We start from the raw sequence: 19,369 nt of genomic DNA on the forward strand, positions 1-19,369 counted from the left end.
CTTTAAATTGCCAAATTCTGGAGGGATCAGGTAAGGAGAAAAATACACAGTGTGAAGGAAAATCCTTGTCCTTCTAATATTCCCAAGATTGCATTTCCATGCCTTATACTTTCTTTTGTTCACTTTCCTACATGTGAAGTTTTCTTAACTTTCTCTGGGAAACCTCAATTTTCCTTTCAGATTATATGGCCAGTACCAATACAGAGAATTCCAGACCTTCCATAGGTCCCCAAGAATTCTAGACCTTACATAGGTCTCCAGTGGCTAATGCCAAACCAATACAGGGAATTCCAAATGACCTTTCATAGGTCCCAAGGCTAATGCCAATCCAGGGAATTCCAGATGACCTTTCCTAGGTCACCAATGGCTAATGCCAATCCCAACACAGGGAATTCCAAATGACCTTTCATAGGTCCCATGGCTAAATGCCAATCCCAACACAGGGAATTCCAAATGACCTTTCATAGGTCCCCAATGGCTAAATGCCAACACAGGGAATTCCAAACGACCTTTCATAGGTCCCCAATGGCTAAATGCCAACACAGGGAATTCCAAACGACCTTTCATAGGTCCCAAGGCTAAATGCCAACACAGGGAATTCCAAATGACCTTTCATAGGTCCCCAATGGCTACATGCCAATACAGAGGTACAGTAACCATACAATTAGACCACAAGTAGTTGAGGTTTCCCTTTTCCCAGGTTTAAAAACTTTCACAACCTTTCTATATATTTACCCATTCAGATTTAACCATAACCCATTTCCAATTCTTTTCCACACTGCAAAGGACTCTACCCAAACTCAGTATTTAGCAGCTAAAATTTCCTAGATTTGCAAGCACATGCCTAAAGCAAAAGAAACACTTTTAATCTGTGTTTCAGTTCACTGTCCTTTTTTTCGAAAGAGTAATTTCAAATCTTCTTCTGGAGTGCAGGTCCAACTTTCCCTTTCGGTGTCAGTCACAGCAGCAGGGTCTGTGTCCTCCTCAGGCGGTGCTCGTTTTACCCGTGTGTGGTGTATCCAGGGCTTGATTCCTACCAGCTTCAGCGAAGAATGTGTTGTTAGCAAAACATCATAGGGACCAGTCCATTGTTCAGCCAGCTGCTGTTTGGGACCTTGCGTCTTCCAGGTCTTCAGTAAGACTCTGTCCCCAGGTCCGAATGGGTGCAAGGGTTTTCATTTCTACTTCCCTTCTTACGATTTGGACACTCATTTTTCCAATGGCCCTTCTTTCTGCAATAGGCACACTGGTCCTTGCCCAATGGCTCTTTCCTCCTCTCTTTAGGGTCCTGTTTCTTCCTTTGGCCTCTCCAGCCTGTTTTAAATAACATCAGGTCCTGTCTTCTCTTTTCTACTCCCCTTGCATGGTAAACTCTAAATGCGATGTCCACTAACTGAGAGGGGCTCATTCCTAATACCCCATCTATATGCTGGAGTTTCCGTCTAATATCTGTGGCACTCTGCCCAATAAATGTCATGTTCACCATTCTTAAGTTCTCTTGTGCCTGTGGATCAACATCAGTGTACTTTCTATAGGCTTGATAGATCCTCTCTAAGAACTCAGAAGGATCCTCATCTGGTTTTTGCTGAATAGTCTGTACCATATTCAGGCTTTTTGGCTTGGGTACCCCTTCTCTAAGTCCTTCCAATATACACTTCCTGTAGTGTTTCAAAGGAACTAGGCCTCCACCATTTGGGTCCCAGTTAGGCTCTGTCCAAGGAATTGCCACAGTTGGGTCGGGGGTCCCATGGGGATCCTCTCCATGGAGACGCTGAGCCTCTTCATTAGCCTTACTTGTAACCAGTCGCCTCTCATCCCCAGTTAGAAGAATATTTAGGAGAGTCTGTACCTCTGCCCAGTTCGGGTTATGAGTGGCAAAAATGGAGGCAACAAGCTCTGCCATTTTCTGAGGATCTTCCCTATATGAGGGGTTAGAATTCTTCCAATTTAGCAAATCTGAAGTGGAAAACGGAGTATGGGCCCAATAGTAGCCAGAGGGCTGGCCTTGCTGATTTATTCCACCTATTGGGTACTGCCGTAGAGGGAATTGGCTTGCTCCGAATTGGGAGGCCCCCTGACTATACTGAGTTCCTTGGCGGGTTCTGGCGGGGGAGACCCACTCCTCCTCCTGTAAGGGTGGAGTCATTGACTTTGCAGTCACTTCAGAGGCTGGCTCCAAAAAGGGTGGTGCGAGAGAAGTCCCTTGAGTTTGCAAAAGGGCGGGCACCACGGAAGCCACTTCCATCTCTGGAGGTGGTATGGTGGAAGCAACCTCCACCTGCAGAGGGCGCTGCGCCACAGGAACCACCGCCCCGGAAGCCTGGGCCTCCTGCAGAGGAGGTGGAGCCACTGCTGCGGAAGCTATGGCCTCCTGAACCGCCCCCACCTGTGCCTGGCTTGGTGCCAAATTAGGGCCTTTGTCTCCCGGATTTAGAGAATTAAAGAGGGCTACTTCCTCATTCTCCCTTTCTTCCGGCGTTTGACTCTCAGGAAAAGGATTTGCGACCTCTTTTTTTCTCTGCACCATTATTTGGGCCTCCATTTCTGCCAAGGTCTTATTATGCAACTCTACAAATGCATTTAGATAATAAGCATCTTCCCAATTTCCCGATTGCAGACAGTACCCCTTTAATTGATTAATCACATGGTAATTCAGAGAACCATTCACAGGCCACCTTTTCTTACCACCCAGAACATACTCAGGCCAAACAGTATTACAATAATAAATTAATATTTTCTTAGTCATAGGATAACGACAGTATTTATCCCAATTTTCCAAAATTCTCTCCAGTGGGCTGCCATCAGGGACTTGCCCAGAACTGCTTTTATTAACCCAGACATACATGCTAATGGCTATAACCAAAACAATCCCAAGGACTAGAAAACATATATACCACTCCGGCATCCATAATTCTATTACTTCCAGGAATTCTCCTAACCGGACAAACAAATCTAGTATCCACGATGCCATTATTTCAGAAATGAGTTTTAGCAAACAATCTTACTTCTCTAATCCCTTTTCAGTTCTATTTTCTTTTCACCACACAGGCGTGCTTAGGCGGTCGGCGCCCTCAGAAGGTGTCTCCCAAGGGGGTCGACCTGCCACGGGCAATTATTAATGTCCCATCTGGGGTGCCAAATTGTTACAGAACCCCTGGGCTGCTCCAGTTGAAAACAAACCCACGGGCTCTTTAGTTAGGGGCCCGATTGCCCGCCGCCAAAATTATAACTCTCAATACCAGAGTTTGGTGAAAAGAAAAAGAATTGTTTATTTAACAGTTATATAGATTTAGTTATTTGTGGATTTCTGTTAAGTCTTATGCTCTTTAAAATACCCACAAACACATATCCTTGCCTCCCCCCCCTTCCAAACCAGGCTAGTTTTCGGAAGGTCAGAGAAACCGTTTCCCTACTTTCCCAACACAGTTCAGCTTTACCAGCAGCTGCCAATCATTCAATCTGATTGGGGAGGTCCTTTCTGTGCTGTGGTGCCCTCCAGCTCTCAATGCAGAACCACCTGGATTCTCAGCCTCCTTGCAAACTGCCTTCTTTCTGCAATACCGCGTGGATCTTCTCTCCTTCTCAAAACTGCATGGTGAGAGCCTCTTAAAGCAGCCTGGAGACCCCTTCTCCAAGCCACATGGAGAGGGCCCCTTCACCAAGCCACGTGGAGGGAGCACACGAGAGAGCGAGAGAGCGAGAGAGAGCGCGCGAGCGCGCCAGAGAGAGTCAGAGCGCCAGAGCCAGAGCGCAAGTGAGAACCCGAGTCAGAGAGCGAGAGTGTCTCAGAGTGAGAGCACGAGCGAGAGCCAGAGAGAGTCCCAGAGTGCCAGAGCGAGAGCCAGAGCGCCAGTGAGAGCCAGAGCCCAAATGAGAGCTTGAGAGAGTCCCAGAGTGAGTGCACGAGCGAGAGTCAGAGCGCCAGAGCGAGCCAGAGCCGGAACGAGAGCTTGAGAGACTCTCAGAGAGTCTGAGTCAGTCTGAGAGAGTCTCTGAGTGAGAGCCCGAGCCTGCCAGAGAGAGTCTGAGCTAAAATGTCTGCAGCTGCTTATATATCCCTGACTGCGTCATCTGACGCAGTGGGCGTCGCAAACAGTTCTGACCATTCACAGAACCTTACGTAGGCTCTGTGCTTTCCATACCGTCCTCTGGTTCAAGACTCCTCCCATCTGCCTGAGGCTTTGGATGCATTAAATCCATTTGCATAAGAAAGACAGTAGCCACCAGCCTCAGGCATGTGGAAGCATTTGAAAAGCTGCTTACTTCTCCCCATCCCCCAGCAGCAAACTCTGGGGATTTTTGGACTCCCCTGTTTCTGTAACATAGTGGCTTTCCTTCTCTTCCTCCTTTTATTCTTCTTTACCACCTCACTTCCATGCACAAAACATACAGACTTTCCATTTATGTAAGTCCCATTTGTCTTGTTTTGATCTGCACTGTCCTTTATGTAATTACCTTTGCCCCAGAGTTGAGATATTATCCATATTACTACTTAGTTGGCACTTACTATATGTTATTATGAACACAGTGGTTTTTGAAGCACATGCTCTCTATCTACCTATATGAGTATGTATGTGTACATGTATATGTATAGCTACATACCTATAATTTATCTTTTCTTTTTTTACCTCTCCATCCATCCATCCTAGATATAAGTTTTTCTGTAGAGTTTTATTTTTAACCTCTTGGTTTTTGTTCCACATGGATATGCATCTGACCCAGCACCATTTACTGGAAAAAAAATATTTTTTCCTCATTTCATTGAAATGTCATATTAGTCATAAGTTAAATGACCGAATTTAAATGGGTCTGCTACTCTACTGCTGAATTTATTCCACTGTAAATTTGTCTATGCTTGTGTAAAACTAATTAATTGAGAATGAAGGAATAAACATACATTAAAGGTGAGATTGGGAAGAAGATACCACATGTCTCAGGCTTAGTCCTGATGAACTTCTTAGTGATAATGAGGTAACAAGGTCAGTTCACCCATTTATGAAAATGGAAGGAATGAGAGACACTTCAACTTCTTTCTAGGTGTACCATTTTGTGACTGAGGAAGTGGAGAAAAGGTTTTTCCTTCTCAAACTGAGACTTCATAGTCCTACTCTATGAATTATAACTTCAAGAAAAAAAAAGTTGGTGAAAAATAATTGTGGATTATAATATTTCCCCTTCAATGGGAAGAAAGGTTGTAGTTTTGGTCTTACTTTATTATTATGAGAATTCAAAATATTACAGAAAAATTTTTGTACCCCTTTATATAATGATAAAAAGAAGAGAAGAAAAGGGAAAACTAACATTGTTGGGTCTCTCAACCTGCTTGATAGTCATTATGCTAAATGTTTCACACATGTTATTTTAAGTTTTACAACAACCTTAACTATTAGGTGATATATCCATTTTACACATGAGAAAATAGAGACACAATGAAATTAAGAAGGGTTCAGTTTCATAGCAAGATGGCAAAGGCCAACTGTTCTCTACTATTTCTTGCTAAATACAAATACATATTCTGGACATAATTTAACTGAAATCATAAAAGGACTCAAAAACTTGGAAAGGGAAAGACAGTGGGATTAAGACCTCAAGCTTTAAGGGATGCTGCTACAGTGAGGTCCCTGTGTTTTATTTTCATATATCTGTCAAAGAGGGCTGTAACTCAGAACTGCCAGCAGGAATAGACACAACAAAAAGAAAAGGAAATAGAAGAAAAGCCTGCTTTCTCTAGTCAAGACCAGAAAAGAAGCAACCAGGCAGAGTCTTTGAGAGGATTCTCCAAATTTGGCCTAATACCCAGAAATATCTGCAAACTTGATGTGCTGGTACCTTCAGAGTATCTGGGATCTCAGTCCTCTACTCAGTGGCAGAAAGTTACGGAGGCCCACTCTCTACTGAACTTTCCATCTCTGGGCACCAGACAGTTCAGATGATACCTAAATGAATTAAATAGTAGTCTCAGAGGCAACAGAAAAACAAAGCAGACCAAACAGCATTGCAAGAGATCTGAAAACTAATTTGTCACTGGCTTTACAGCTTTAAAAAGTAAATAGGATTACTTTCTACTTAAACATAATATTTAAATAGGATTAAGAGTCTCTTAACATTCAGAATGTCCATAATACAATGAAAAATAACTCCTCATACTCAGAGGAAATACACAACTTGAATAAAAAAAGACAATCAACAAAACGAAGAGGTTAGAATTCTTTGACAAGAACTTGAAAGCAGGCATTATAAAAATGCTTCAATAAACATTTAACAAATTCTCTTAAAAGCAGTTAAAAGTTAAAAATATTAGCAAAGACATAGAATTTATTTTTTTGAAAGAAATACTAAAGGGAAATTATAGAATTTAAAAAATACAGTAAGTGAAATAAAACAAAAACTCATTGAACCAGCTCTGTAGTAGAGGGGAAATGACAGAGGATTGAATCAGGATAAGGCAATAGTTTATTCAGTCTGAATTATAGAGAAAATACACTGTAAACAAATAAACACCAATTCAGAGGCTTATCAGATAAAGAAACAAAAGATTCAGCATTAATATCAACAGGATCATAGAATGAGAAGAGGAAGAATGTGGGGCTAAAAAATTTTGAAGAAATAATAGCTAAACACATCGCAAATATGGTGAAAATACAAAAACCTATAGATTTAGAAGCTGAGCAAATCCAAATAGGATAAACAACAACAACAAAACACTGGGAATCAAACCCTCAGCCCTCTGGTGTATGAGATGATGCTCCAACCAACTGAGCCTCACAAGCCAGAGCTCACAGTCAACTTCCTAAAAATTAGAGGAAAGTCAAAAAGAGCCAGAGAGAAATAATGCAATACCTGCAGAGGAATCCCAATTTGCATGACAGAGATTGGCAGACTTTCTTTAAAAGCAAACTTCATAATTCAACTATATGCTGTCTGAAAGAAAGTCACTTCAAACATAATGACATGTGTAGATTGAATTTAAAAGATAGAAAATATATATTATGCAAACATTAACTTAAAAGAAGCAAGAGTGACTATATTAATATCAAACAAAAAAGACTATAAGCAAAGAAAATGACTAAAGACAAATTTCATAATGAAAATACCAAGTCATAAAGAAGATACAGCTATCCTGAATGTGTATGCACCAACAACATAGTTTCAAAATGCATAAAGCAAAATCTTGCAAGCTGCAAGGAGTAGGCATATCTACAGTTGTAGTTAGGCATCTTAACACCTCACTCTTAGCAACTGATAAAACCACTAGAGATAAAATAAACAGTGATACAGAACTGAACAACAGTGTCAACCAAGAGAATCTAATTGAGTAGACAAAGCTTTGTGGAAGTGATATGTCTCTGTATTTTAATTGTGACGATAGTCATACAAATTATGTTTGTGATAAAATTGCATAAAGCTACACACATGCACACACACATGAGACAGACCATGAATAACTTACTGAAGAAATGTGAATAAGCCCCATGAATTGTACCAGTCTCAATTTTAAGACATGGGTTTTTATTTCAAGATAAAAGTTTTTTCTTTCTTTTTTTTTTTTTTCCTAAGGCAGGCAAAAATGTAGTCAAGGAATAGGTGCAGAATTGTACCAGAATCCAAATTCAACCTGTCTTTTCAAGTTATACTCACTACTCTCATTCGTTGAAAGAAATCTGAGATTCATGGAAGGCCCTTTAGTCTTCTCTGAAAAAATTTTCATCAATGTAAAACTGAATAATTATTTAAATGTTCATGTAACACAGAAAGGGAGACGCTCTAACAGTAAATTTTCATCATTTATCCAAGTATCTTTCACAAAGACACAACAGTTCTCCACCTCTATCTGTTAGCAAAGACATTTATGAAACACTGATCTATTTGCAATTAAAAAATTCTAAAGCAAATAATATTTTAAAATACTATAAATAAGCCTATCTTATAGATACAATGTCACAGAAATCATCAAAGTTAGCTGAGCTTTTGTCTTTGGATAGAATTAGCAACAAGCTCAATAGGAAATATGTTTGCAACTCTTACTTTAAAAAAATAAGATAATATCATGACTTTCCATAGTTCTCATATCTCTCTAGTCATCTTTCATACCTAAAATGTGATTTAAAACAATTTTGCAAGGTAAAGCTAAAGGAGTTTATCATCATCAAGCCATTATTATATGAAATGTTAAAGGGACTTTTTCAAGAAAAAGAAGATCAAACATTGAACATTAAAATCACAACAAATTCACAACTATCAACAACTGAATCAAAAAAAGAAACTAAAACAAACAACCAGAACAGGAACAGAATCATAGATACAGAGACCATTTGGAGGGTTATCAGTGGGGAGGGGGAAGGGGGGCAATGGGAGAAAAGGTACAGAAATTAAGAAGCATAATGGATAGGTACAAAACAGACAGGGGCATGTTAAGAATAGTATAGGAAAGGGAGAATCCAAAGAACTTATATGCACAACCCATGACAACTAAGAGGGATGGATTGCTGGAGAGAAAGGGGGTACTGGGTGGAGGGGGACAAAGGGAGAAAAATTGGGACAACTGTAATAGCACAATTAATAAAATGTGTTAAAAAAATAAAAGAATTTTGCTAATAAATTTTTCTAATGTTCTTTTTTAACAGCAATTTTGTTACAGCATTCAGTCTTTTATATAATATTTTTAAATTTTATAAAATAATTAGGAGGAAAGTAAGTAAAAAAAAATTAGGCAAAAGAAATCTGAGCCTCAAACACTCCACAAGAACAAAAGCTGAGCTAAAAATCTCTGTAAATCAATCAGTCTAATAATCCAGAAATCTATGCAACAAGACAAATATTCTTGCATAATCTTTATAAAATTTTTGATTTGCAATTACAAAGTTTTTCTTTCTCGGCAATCTATATTCATTTTTAAAAGTCAAACAAAACAGAATTTCACAATTTTATAAATTACCAAGCCATTTAGGATGCATAATTAATTGGCTTGTACTCTGCCATATTTATGAGGTTATTCATGCACAGTATGAGATAATCATAAATTATTTTGTTAACAAAATCTCTTGAGAGGTGTTTTAAAGAGCTTTCCCTTGAGTAACTTCCCTTGGTGTGACTGCTGTCTGATTTTTTTTTTCCTGTTGGTTAAATCAGGAATGAGCTATTTATTACTTTATAATTATAAGTCTAATCTGAAAAATCCTTAAGCAGTCTGCGGAGGAGGTGAAAAGCAATATCGGGATTCAGAATTCTCAAGTGTTGGAAACAATTTGAAGAAAATAACAAAATGGTATTTGTACATTTGATGTCTATATTTTTACTTAAATTTATCCATGAGTTGGAACTATATCATGTTCTGTACTTCTTGACACAAAATTTACAAAAGCCATGAGGTTTTTATAATTTTCTAGAGCTACTTCTTAAAAGCAAAGGTCCTAGCCGAGTTCATGACCATCAATATGAGAAGGGAAAGGGAATTTTTTTCCTAATAAATGGCAGGCCAAATACATCAAATAATATTTAATTGGTACTGGAAATACTCCAATTTCGACCTTCAAAAGAGAGCTTTGATTTCCAATAGTTCATGTTGGGCTTATTTTGAGTCTGCCAAAAATCCGAACTAGATCAGAACCATTTTTTAAATAAACACAAGCTTAATCTGAGTTAGGTATCACCAAACTCCCACTGCTTTAGTTATAACATCATCTGTCACTGCATGATTTATAAGTCACCCTTTCTAGACAAATTTCTACAAGATGGAGGGTGAGATATTTTAACCCAAGGACATAAGGACACATCTCACATATATTAAAGCCATATTTCGAACAGCTCTTCTTGGGAACAAAAACATTTCCTGTCCATGCTTTTTAGGATTGATTGTGTCTGGAAAGTTACAGAACCTAAACAATTCCTCCCTTGTTCTTCATTGATCAGACAATAAATAGTCATTGCTATTATTACCTAGTGCCAGCAGAAGATTTATTACTTAGAACCTGCTGCATGCCGGGCACTCAACCGTGTGCTTTCAGAGAACAATTAAGATTCTGAGCATCTGAGTCAGACTAGGGATTTGAATACTAGCTTGCCCATTCATCTGCTGTGGACTCTGGGCAAGTTACCTAACCATTAGGTGCCTTACCTTCCTTTCTTTTAGAGCAGAGAGAACAATAATGCCTGCCATTAGAACTGTTGTGAAGAAAAAAATTATTTAATATAGATAAATCTCTTAGAGAAGTGCCTGGCAGGGAAGCATTTATTGTTAGTTATTATTGTTATTTTTACTATTATTTTACCCATTTTACAGATGATGAAACTAAAGTCAATTAATTTTCCCAAGGATATATGGTATTTGAATACTGGCTTATCTGACACCATGAACTTTTTGCTTAATCACAACCTGTATGGCCTCTTAGTAATATTGCTTATTATTTCACATTACGACAAATAATAATTTTAAAAATTAAGACTTCCCCTGGTGTTCATCATTCAGTTAGTTTTTAACTGCAGCAGATCTAAAAAACAATTTTGCCTATAAACACTAGTGGATCTGTATAAATTTTCAGGGAATCATTGAAAATGAACATTAGTTTACAAGTTTCCCTGTATTTAAAGGAGTAGATATCTTTCCTGGTCTGTGACAAGTTCTTTGTTAGTGCATCTAGATGAAACATAGTTGAATGGGTAATTAACACACAATGGCAACATAAAGAACACATTTCTTATAAATCTTTAATCTTTAATCTAAGGTTTCTATGGTCACAAAGGACACAAAGATTTTAGTTGTAGAAAGACCACTTTTACAATAATAATAGAAGTCCAAGACTACTGTAAAGACTCACACCTTCATTCTCCTTGTATAATCTTGGATAAGTATTCAACTGAGACCTTCATTGCACCTGCCAGACAGATTTCTATAAAAATTAATGAGTTTACGCTTATAATGCTTACAACTCACTTATTACAGAACCTGGAATGTTTATAAGCACTCAATAAATATCAGCTGCTACTATCAGGGGGTGAAAGGCATTGCTAACTAGTTCTAAATCAGATTGTTCCACTTTCTAAGCCTATTGAGAAAAGATCCATAAAACAAAAAATAGGGACATCATGAAAATTCAGAAAAGAAATGGTTAATGGAATCTCAGAAAGAAAATTGATAAATTCTGTATATCAGTACATGGGTGGAGTTACATGAAAGATTCTTCACTGAAAACCATCATCTAACTGAAACAATAGAAAATGACTATGTCATAAAGCAAAGTTATTTTGGCCACTTTATAGCTCAACCCAGGGAACCTGGGCAGCTGGGTCTATTGTGATTTCAGGTCCAGCCTGTGGCATCTAAGAAACTGCTATATGGAGAAAAGGGATCATCAGCATTTTCTAATCCTCCAGGGCTTTTGTGATATCAGTGCAGTTAGGGAGAGTACTGTAGAAACAGGCAAGGTAAATGTCCCAAGACAAAATATAAAACGTTCTTAAGAAAAGAATGCAGAACAATTAACTTACTTGTTATCTTGTTAGTGGCAATTGCTCTTTGCAGTAATAGACTCAAATCTAATTACTACTTTTAAGCAATTATATAGCACTCTATTTTTGCAGTGCTTTACAATAATTTTTATTAGTTATTCATCACAATAACCCTGTGAAGAAGGTCAGAATATTTCCAAGGAAGACAAGATGAAGTTATTTTTTTCCTGAAAGATCCTGAGATAAAATGCTCTCATTTTCCTAATGCTAAATATAAAGTTTTATGTTGTGATTTTTGGTGCTCTCACACAAGACCTGGTTTAATAATGTGCTATTTGGAGTCTCCCTGCCTTTTAAATGCCTGATGCAATAACTGGGAAAGTCCTGCATCCTTGAGGACCACACAAATTATCATAAAAATTAAAATGTGAGGAACACATCATGAAAAGAAAGAAACTCAGAAAAGAAATTGTTAATGGAATCACAGAAGTTGTTTAATCAAAAGCAATAAAAACAAGGAATATGTGCATTACTTGATAATTCTCCAAACACTTTTAGTCAATGTAGTTATTAAATAATTTCTTGTTTAATTATCACAATTACTACTAATAAGTAACAATTTAAATATATTATATATTTTTATAGATGTAGAAAATGATGTTTAAAGAGGTGAATAACCAGCTCAAGGTAATACAACTAGTAGCTGCTAAATTTGGTAGTTAACAGTCTTAATCAAGATGAAGTTAGCCCTATTTAACCTATTGGTTTCTTATAAAGGGTAAAACCAATATATTTGCTAATGCTGACAGGTTACAAAAAAAAGAAAAAAAATGTAGAATTTCTGCTTTTGCAAAATTGCCAGTGTAAGCTAGCTTAGTGCATAAATCATTTCTCCCAAAAATGTGTGTCACTCCAGTTTGTAGGAGTATGATTCATGCTGTCCTAGGATATAACTCAAAGGAGAGTTGAGAAGTGATGGCCTTTTGGAGTCCTGACTTGACACTGGTAGTCCAGGAGGCTGTCCTTGTGCTACCAGTACCCTTGTATATGTACCTGGACAGTGGTTGGAACGATACAGAAATCCTGGTCAAGAAAAGTATTGTCTTCTGGTCCCGCCTAGCACTATTCTAAGGATGCTGAAATTACAGTAAGTTTAAAGGCAAGCATCTGTTACCCTCTGAATAGTCAGAGGCCACTGCTCTCCAGAACAGCAAGAAAATGGAATTGCAAGTAGATAGGGCAACCTTGTGAAAAGGAGCTTTTTGTTCCAGTAGCTTAGAGCAAAACTGAAGGCTTCTCTCTGACAATATGTACTACTGGCTGCAGCAGGTAGGAGTTCTTGGCCGTCTTCAACTGCCACGTTTCACTTATGAAGCACTGCACATCCACATGGGAGACTTATCTACACAGTGTTGTGGACAGATGGACTCCAGACAGGCGGCAGCAGTTGTGATGGCAACAGAGGAAAACAATGGCAGTTCTGTCGCTACATACAGGAACTTACCCTACTGGGAGGAAGAAATCCTGTAACCAGCAACCAAGAGCCGAAGTGAACCCTAAGGGAACAGTGCAATGGAAAGGGTTAAAGATCTGGGGCCAGGAGACAGCTCAGGGTGAAATTTTAGGGCCCTGCTCTTCCTGTTTGCAGTATGTGCCCAACAAACTAATTCATCTTTTCAGTCTGTCCTGCTGCCTTTCAATTTAAGTGCACTTGCTGTTGTCAATCTGCCACTGCAGGGTCTGTTAAAACTTCCCGTGGAAAAGTGTCTAGAGTTCTCAGGAAATCTTTTGGAAGTTTAAAAATTGAAATGACGTGTCTCTATTGGATGCAGAAATCTCTAACACAAGGTTTGAAATGTGAGCTTCGTTGGTGTTGAGAAACATGACTCAGACTTTCCCATGCCAGGTATGATTCAGATGCTTAATGTGGCCTGAACACAGATTTCAGGAAGCAGCAAAGCCAGAAAATGTTGCCAGAGGTACTGATTTTGCAAGATTTTCTACCCTACTTTTGAAAGCAGATATGTGTTTAAGGCAATAATCCAAGAGTAGATATTTTTGAATAAAGAAAACCTAAATTCCTTCATGTTATACAGAAGTACTTATTTTTCATAAGTTTAATTCTATAAGCAACACAGAAAACTATGAGGACAGATAATTAATGGGGAGATGAGTATTTGTTTCCTTGTTTTCCTTTAAGAAAAATAAAGCACACTACACATAGAAAAATTAATTCAGGGAGTTTTAATTACAAACTTTAAATTTACTATTGTTTTTTGAACAGGTATTGAAATTACTTTATGGTGCTATTTCTGAAAAATAAAGTTTTATATTTTGTGATAATACTAATGATAATTAAAGAGAAATAATCATTATAAAATAATTACCGTGACTATGTAAAGTAGCTTTGCCCAAGGGCAGATTCACGTTCCAAGAGGCTCTCTTTTCCCCAAAGACTGTCCAATTTTCAAATTTCTCTATTAAGAGCTTTGTCCATCTTTGTGGGAGAAATTGACCCAGTCTGGAGAAGGAGAGGGTGTGGGGGATGGTCCCCTGGTTCTTTATTTCCCGGTGAGCTGTGGAGCACCTTCCGCCTGTGCGTTCACTTTGTGGAGATCGGCTGTTAGACCCTTTCCTCCCTGGAGTGTTGAGGGCAGCTGTCAGAAGCAGGGCCCACTACCCATCCACAGAGCTGCACTGTGACTTTGCAGATGAAGGGAATGGCCTCAGAGTCCCTCAGGAGTGGGGGACAATGGTATAGGGGCTGGATAATATTGATAACATGTAGATATTTTCCTATATTCCTTATAATTTGGCAAATCTAAACTCAACTTTGTTTACTTAAAGTCTGATATTCAAATTGAGGAAAATGCAACTGAATAAGAAAAATGTATCTACCAAAACCTAGAGTATGTAGTTAGTTAGCTGATGAATTTAGTCAAATGAGTTACTTGATATTTTGTGGATAATGCATTAATATATATATATATTAAATATCTATATATGTATGAATTAAAAATTGAGTATAGTAAACTTTTATATATGTGTGTGTATACATTGTTTTAAACTACATTGTCTCTTATGATTTCGTATATATGAATTATAAAAAATTATTTAGCTATGTAAGTATGTGCCTATATTTGGCAAAATTATATTTTATCTATTATAATAATCAGAAAAATTTTTTTTGCATCCTCAAGCCTTGTAAAAATTTACCACACAATTTAAGACTCTGAGTAAAAATCTTGACTATTCTCAGCTAGACTTTTAGCCCTTAAAAACCTGGATTCCATTTAATTTATTTTTATTTCCAGTCAAATTATATTCACAAACATATACTTCATATGCTATTAACTTTGCTTTATACAAAAATGTGTCAGTGTATATTAGCAAATATTACCAACTTGAATGAACCAAGATGCCTCATTTCCAATCTTATGGAGGAAGCATTCTCTTAAAAACTATTCAACTCTTGGGCCACAGAACAACCTGCAGGGGTCTCACAATGACTGTTCCAGCCCATTTCTTCTCTTTTGCATTTTTCTCAATTCTCTTAGTTGTGTCTTTCACTGGAAGAAGTTGGTAAAATAATTAGGTTGTGTTTTGACAAACAGGTTTACAGAATACATATTTAGCTAATGGCTCTTAGACTGTCACATGAGCTGAAGTTTTTCTTTAGGGAAAATATATTTCAAACAGGGCTAGCCAGAGCACTTAATTTTACAATTTTAGCTTCTCTTTATTGAGAACAATAGGAAAAGTTGTGCCAAAGAATTTAATTTTATCAAATTACTCTTCTGAGATATTCTTTGTAATGAGTATGTTTGGTTGAAGAAATGAACATTTAATTGAAACAAAATGCAAAAAAGAAAAACCATGTACTGAAACGGACTTATTTAATTATTTCAGTAATTTTAGTTTGAAGAATTAAACATCATGGAAACATATAGAGGTTTTAATTTGTATTCTATCTGTTATCTGTACTAGTGCTTGAGGATTTTTTTAAAAAACTGCCCCCGGCCTTTTACAATATAGAGAACAAAAAGGAAAGGAGCTGAGGAACAACTCAGAGAGGTGGCGGTTGCCACAGGTGGTTGCTAAATTTGCTTCTCTTCTTACACTCCTTTGTTTTCAAATATCCTTAGAATGAGGGGTGTTATAGGCTCTACCAATTTTCCTTCTGTAACCACAAAACCAGCTCAGAATGGTCCTTTCCTGTTTAATGAGATACCAAGTTGCTTTTCAGAGATAAGAGACCAATACATGCTGCTGAGCCACGCACAGAGAATTTTGACTTAAGCTGCACCCAGAACTAAATCTCACTCCCCTCACCCCCAACACACACATGGAACCAAAGGACCAGAACATAATGGAACTTGAACGCTGAAACCCTCTCAGAAGCCAAAGGTCCATTGTCCAGGAATATCCAACATTGACACCCCCTTACCATAAATGGCCAAGTTCCCTTGTTCTCCAAAGAAAACTTGCCCTTTCGGGGCTTCCACATGCCTTTCCTCTAACCCCTTAAACATCCTTAACATAGTTCAGTGGGCAAGAGGGATTTGAGGCACCATCTGGTCTCCCATCTTCTCAAGTGGTCCCTTCTCAATCAGTAAAACTTTTCTTACTCTAAACTCTGGCATTTGGAGTTTTGATCTTTCAAAGAGTTGGGCACATGAACTTCAGTTTGGTAACATAATATTATAACTTTTGTCTTCATATTACCCCATGGCATCAGAAATTATTCAGCAAATTAAATATATTTTTTCTTAAACATTCTCTTCCCATGAAAGGGACATATCGTTGATTCATTTACAGCTATCCAATATTTCAATAACTATGAGAACACTGCTCTTTCTTGATAAAAGACTCTTAGTGGGAGATTTGATGCAGCTACAAATATTTAAGCAGGTGGAAATGTAAACATTTATTTGTTAGTTTAAGTTTTCAAAACTTTCTTAATTTTTTTGAAAAACAATTTGTTAAAAACAAATATTGTAATTATGACATTTCACTTACAGAATATGTTCTGCTTATGGTTGGTGGCATAGACCTGGCTCCAGGATAGCATTCTTCCCTCCAGGTGACCTCTCCTGTGCTACTTAAACCCTTTTAGTCTAAGATCAGTATCTCCAGTGCCTTGAAATCCCAATGTGGACCACATAGTTGAAATTCCAAGTTTTGTCCAATGATAAGATTGGAGAAAATTGTGAAGAAGAATGTGTATCCACAGAGCAATATGCTCTTCTTCCATTGTCCTCTGCCCACTACCAGTGATAACATGATCCTATGGAGTCTGCCACCTCCCTGTCCCTACCTCATCCCCTACTATGTTCATCCAGGAACCTACTCTGCCTTTTGAGTCAATCACTGCACTAGGTGCATCATACGGTATGGATGATTTTATAGCTACAAAAAAAAGGGGGGGGAGATTGGTGCTACTAAGCAGGCACCTCAGATGAGGTAATGGGAATTCATAGAAGTGCAGTGGCTTCCCCATAACCACAAAGCTCAAAAGAGTTAATCAACCAATTTAAGCCAATGATTCCAGGTGGTGACAGAGTGATGAAACATCATCCTAAGCACCTTACAAAGAACTTAAATTGCTAAAGGTGGGCAGTGTCATGACAATGCAAGGGGCTATTTTGCCAATGTTTATAAGGTCATGCATTAAAGTTTCCTTGGACTACCTTAAATATATAAAGGGCCCATAATGTAATCCATACTTGTATTTTCCTTAATTTTTTTAGGTCTGGGAGTGAAGACTGAAAGTACAAGTCTCTTGGATGCCTAGGAATCCCGCTAACTGATGGAAGAATTGGAGGAGTATTTAAGCAGTAGATGGAGGCTAAGCTTTTAAATTAGATTAACTTGGATTTGAATAAACTCATTTACTTATTAGCTATGTGTTTCTCAGAAATTTATATAATCTTATCTTCCCTCATCTGAAAAATTAGGATTATAATCTATTAAGGGGAGTTCAATTGATATCATGGGTCTGTTTTATAACCCTTGGTCAGGACTCCAAAAACTCTAATTAATATTTTTTGTGCTCTAGGATTAAAGTAGTTTGTAGTTCTCTCTCTAACATCTGGCATCTTCTTATCTATAAGAGGGGATCACTTATTAATATTCTGCATCCACTTGTTTTAGAACATTTTGTTTTCAGCTCCTCCTGGTTGACCTATGCAGTTTCAATACTCATCTAATCTTTCTAAGGATGCTGATGTAGGGCAGGGGACCAAACACAGGGATGTGGAGCTGAATGTTAAAAGCTGTTCATAGTTCACAAAAGGAGAACATGTCCCTTTTCAAATACATTTGAGTTAAATGTGCAGCTTCTGATTACAATTTGGGAGAATGGGTTTTCCCTCCCTCTTTGATATCTAAGCCTTCTTTAAAATGTCTACTCAGAAATACGGCAGGAAATGATTATATTCTGTTTATAATTTGTTCAACTTAGAACCATGGACTCCTATAGTCCTGTAATTTAGATGTACCACAGTCCTTATATAATTTAGTCCAGGTTCCTAAATAACTTCTTCCATGGATAATGCTGTCAAGGGAATAATAAATGTGAGGGCAACTAGTATAGCTACTAATATATAGTAATGGTCAATATATTTTAATGGTTTTCTTTCTTTCCCCATTTGCTTCAAAAAGGTAAGTGGATGTAGCAGCATCCCACGACACAGATCTTTGTGTGTAGCTCATTTCTCTCATGGCAGAACCCCATCATCTATACCCTAACTGCCAGGCAGTTCTGAATTCCTAGGCAGTCGGAACCACTTATTCCCAGGTTGCTCCAGTTCTGAGTCAAGTTATGAACAGTGAATTCAGAAAGCAGAACTTGTTCACTGGAAAGTGATTGAAGTGGCATTCCAGCCATGACTAATTTATTTAGTATTCAAAAATCAGCAAAGATTCTTATGTCACCTCATTTGCCCAAATAAAAGGGAATAAAAATAAAGTAGAAGGCTGTTTGATGCCTCAGGCATGTTCAGTTTGTTGTTCAGGTCAGTTCATTTCAATGCTTAGTTTGTGGCACTTCATTTAATAGAATCATTTAACATACAAAAAGTAATTATAAAAATAAACAAATTTGGTTTCCTGGGGTGGATATTTGACATTGCAGAACACTGAAATCTCTACTGCTGGCTTAAACTATTTGGCATTCAACAAGCAATTAAACTAAATTAATTTTGAATATAGGTTATGGATGAGTTCTTACATGTCTCAGTCTTGACTTATATTGTAATCGAACTTAGTAATGGATAAATAAATGATTCCTTCAATATCATCACTCGTAATTAAGTAATGTGGAAGAATATTCCTTGAAGATTGTCAGAGCTCAATGTAAAGTTACCAGATGTTAAAATTAGAGGAGAACTAAAGGTCATCTAGTCTTGCCCATACTTTGATGTAAGAAAACTGAAGCTCAGAGAAGCTAAAGGACTTGCATGAAGTCACAGAGCTCTTTAGCAGCAAAGCTCATGGTTGAAATCTCCTGTCTTCCAAACAAGTAATTATTGACTAATAAACCATATAAGGTAATACATTTATATTTTAAATGTGTTAGTAAAAAAACTTGTTGACCAGTTACTTGAAGTGGCTTATCATACAGTAAGTACAAAATATTTGCCTGGATCATAGATTCTCAGCTCCTATATACAGGGCCAGGATGGTTAAAATCAAGAAGAAAATAAATAGTTATATAAGCCCACATCTCTGTTTATCCTGCTGATGTGATTACAATCTTGATTTACATATATAAACATTTCTGGATGATAAACTCAGAGAGAAAGGCTTTCAGAGACTGAGCAAGGAATTAAACAGAATAAAGGTGTTTGGAAAATAGACAAAGCTTGTTCCGAGCAGTTATTCTACATGGTAAGTTTTGCAAGCCATTCCAATATTGTCCTCA

General features: G+C 37.5%; 1 long non-coding RNA gene across 1 annotated transcript; it reads left to right on the plus strand.

Moving 5' to 3' along the window:
• The first annotated feature begins 16,469 nt into the window (after positions 1 to 16,469).
• LOC150007139 (uncharacterized) lies at positions 16,470 to 17,348 on the plus strand. The gene is made up of 2 exons (XR_016511786.1): positions 16,470 to 16,528; positions 17,196 to 17,348. It is a non-coding gene; the product is annotated as an uncharacterized LOC150007139 (long non-coding RNA).
• Positions 17,349 to 19,369: the final 2,021 nt, after the last annotated feature.

Source organism: Furipterus horrens, unplaced genomic scaffold (genome assembly GCF_987537825.1).
Source record: "Furipterus horrens unplaced genomic scaffold, mFurHor1.1.pri manual_scaffold_6, whole genome shotgun sequence".
Taxonomy (NCBI): Eukaryota; Metazoa; Chordata; class Mammalia; order Chiroptera; family Furipteridae; genus Furipterus; species Furipterus horrens.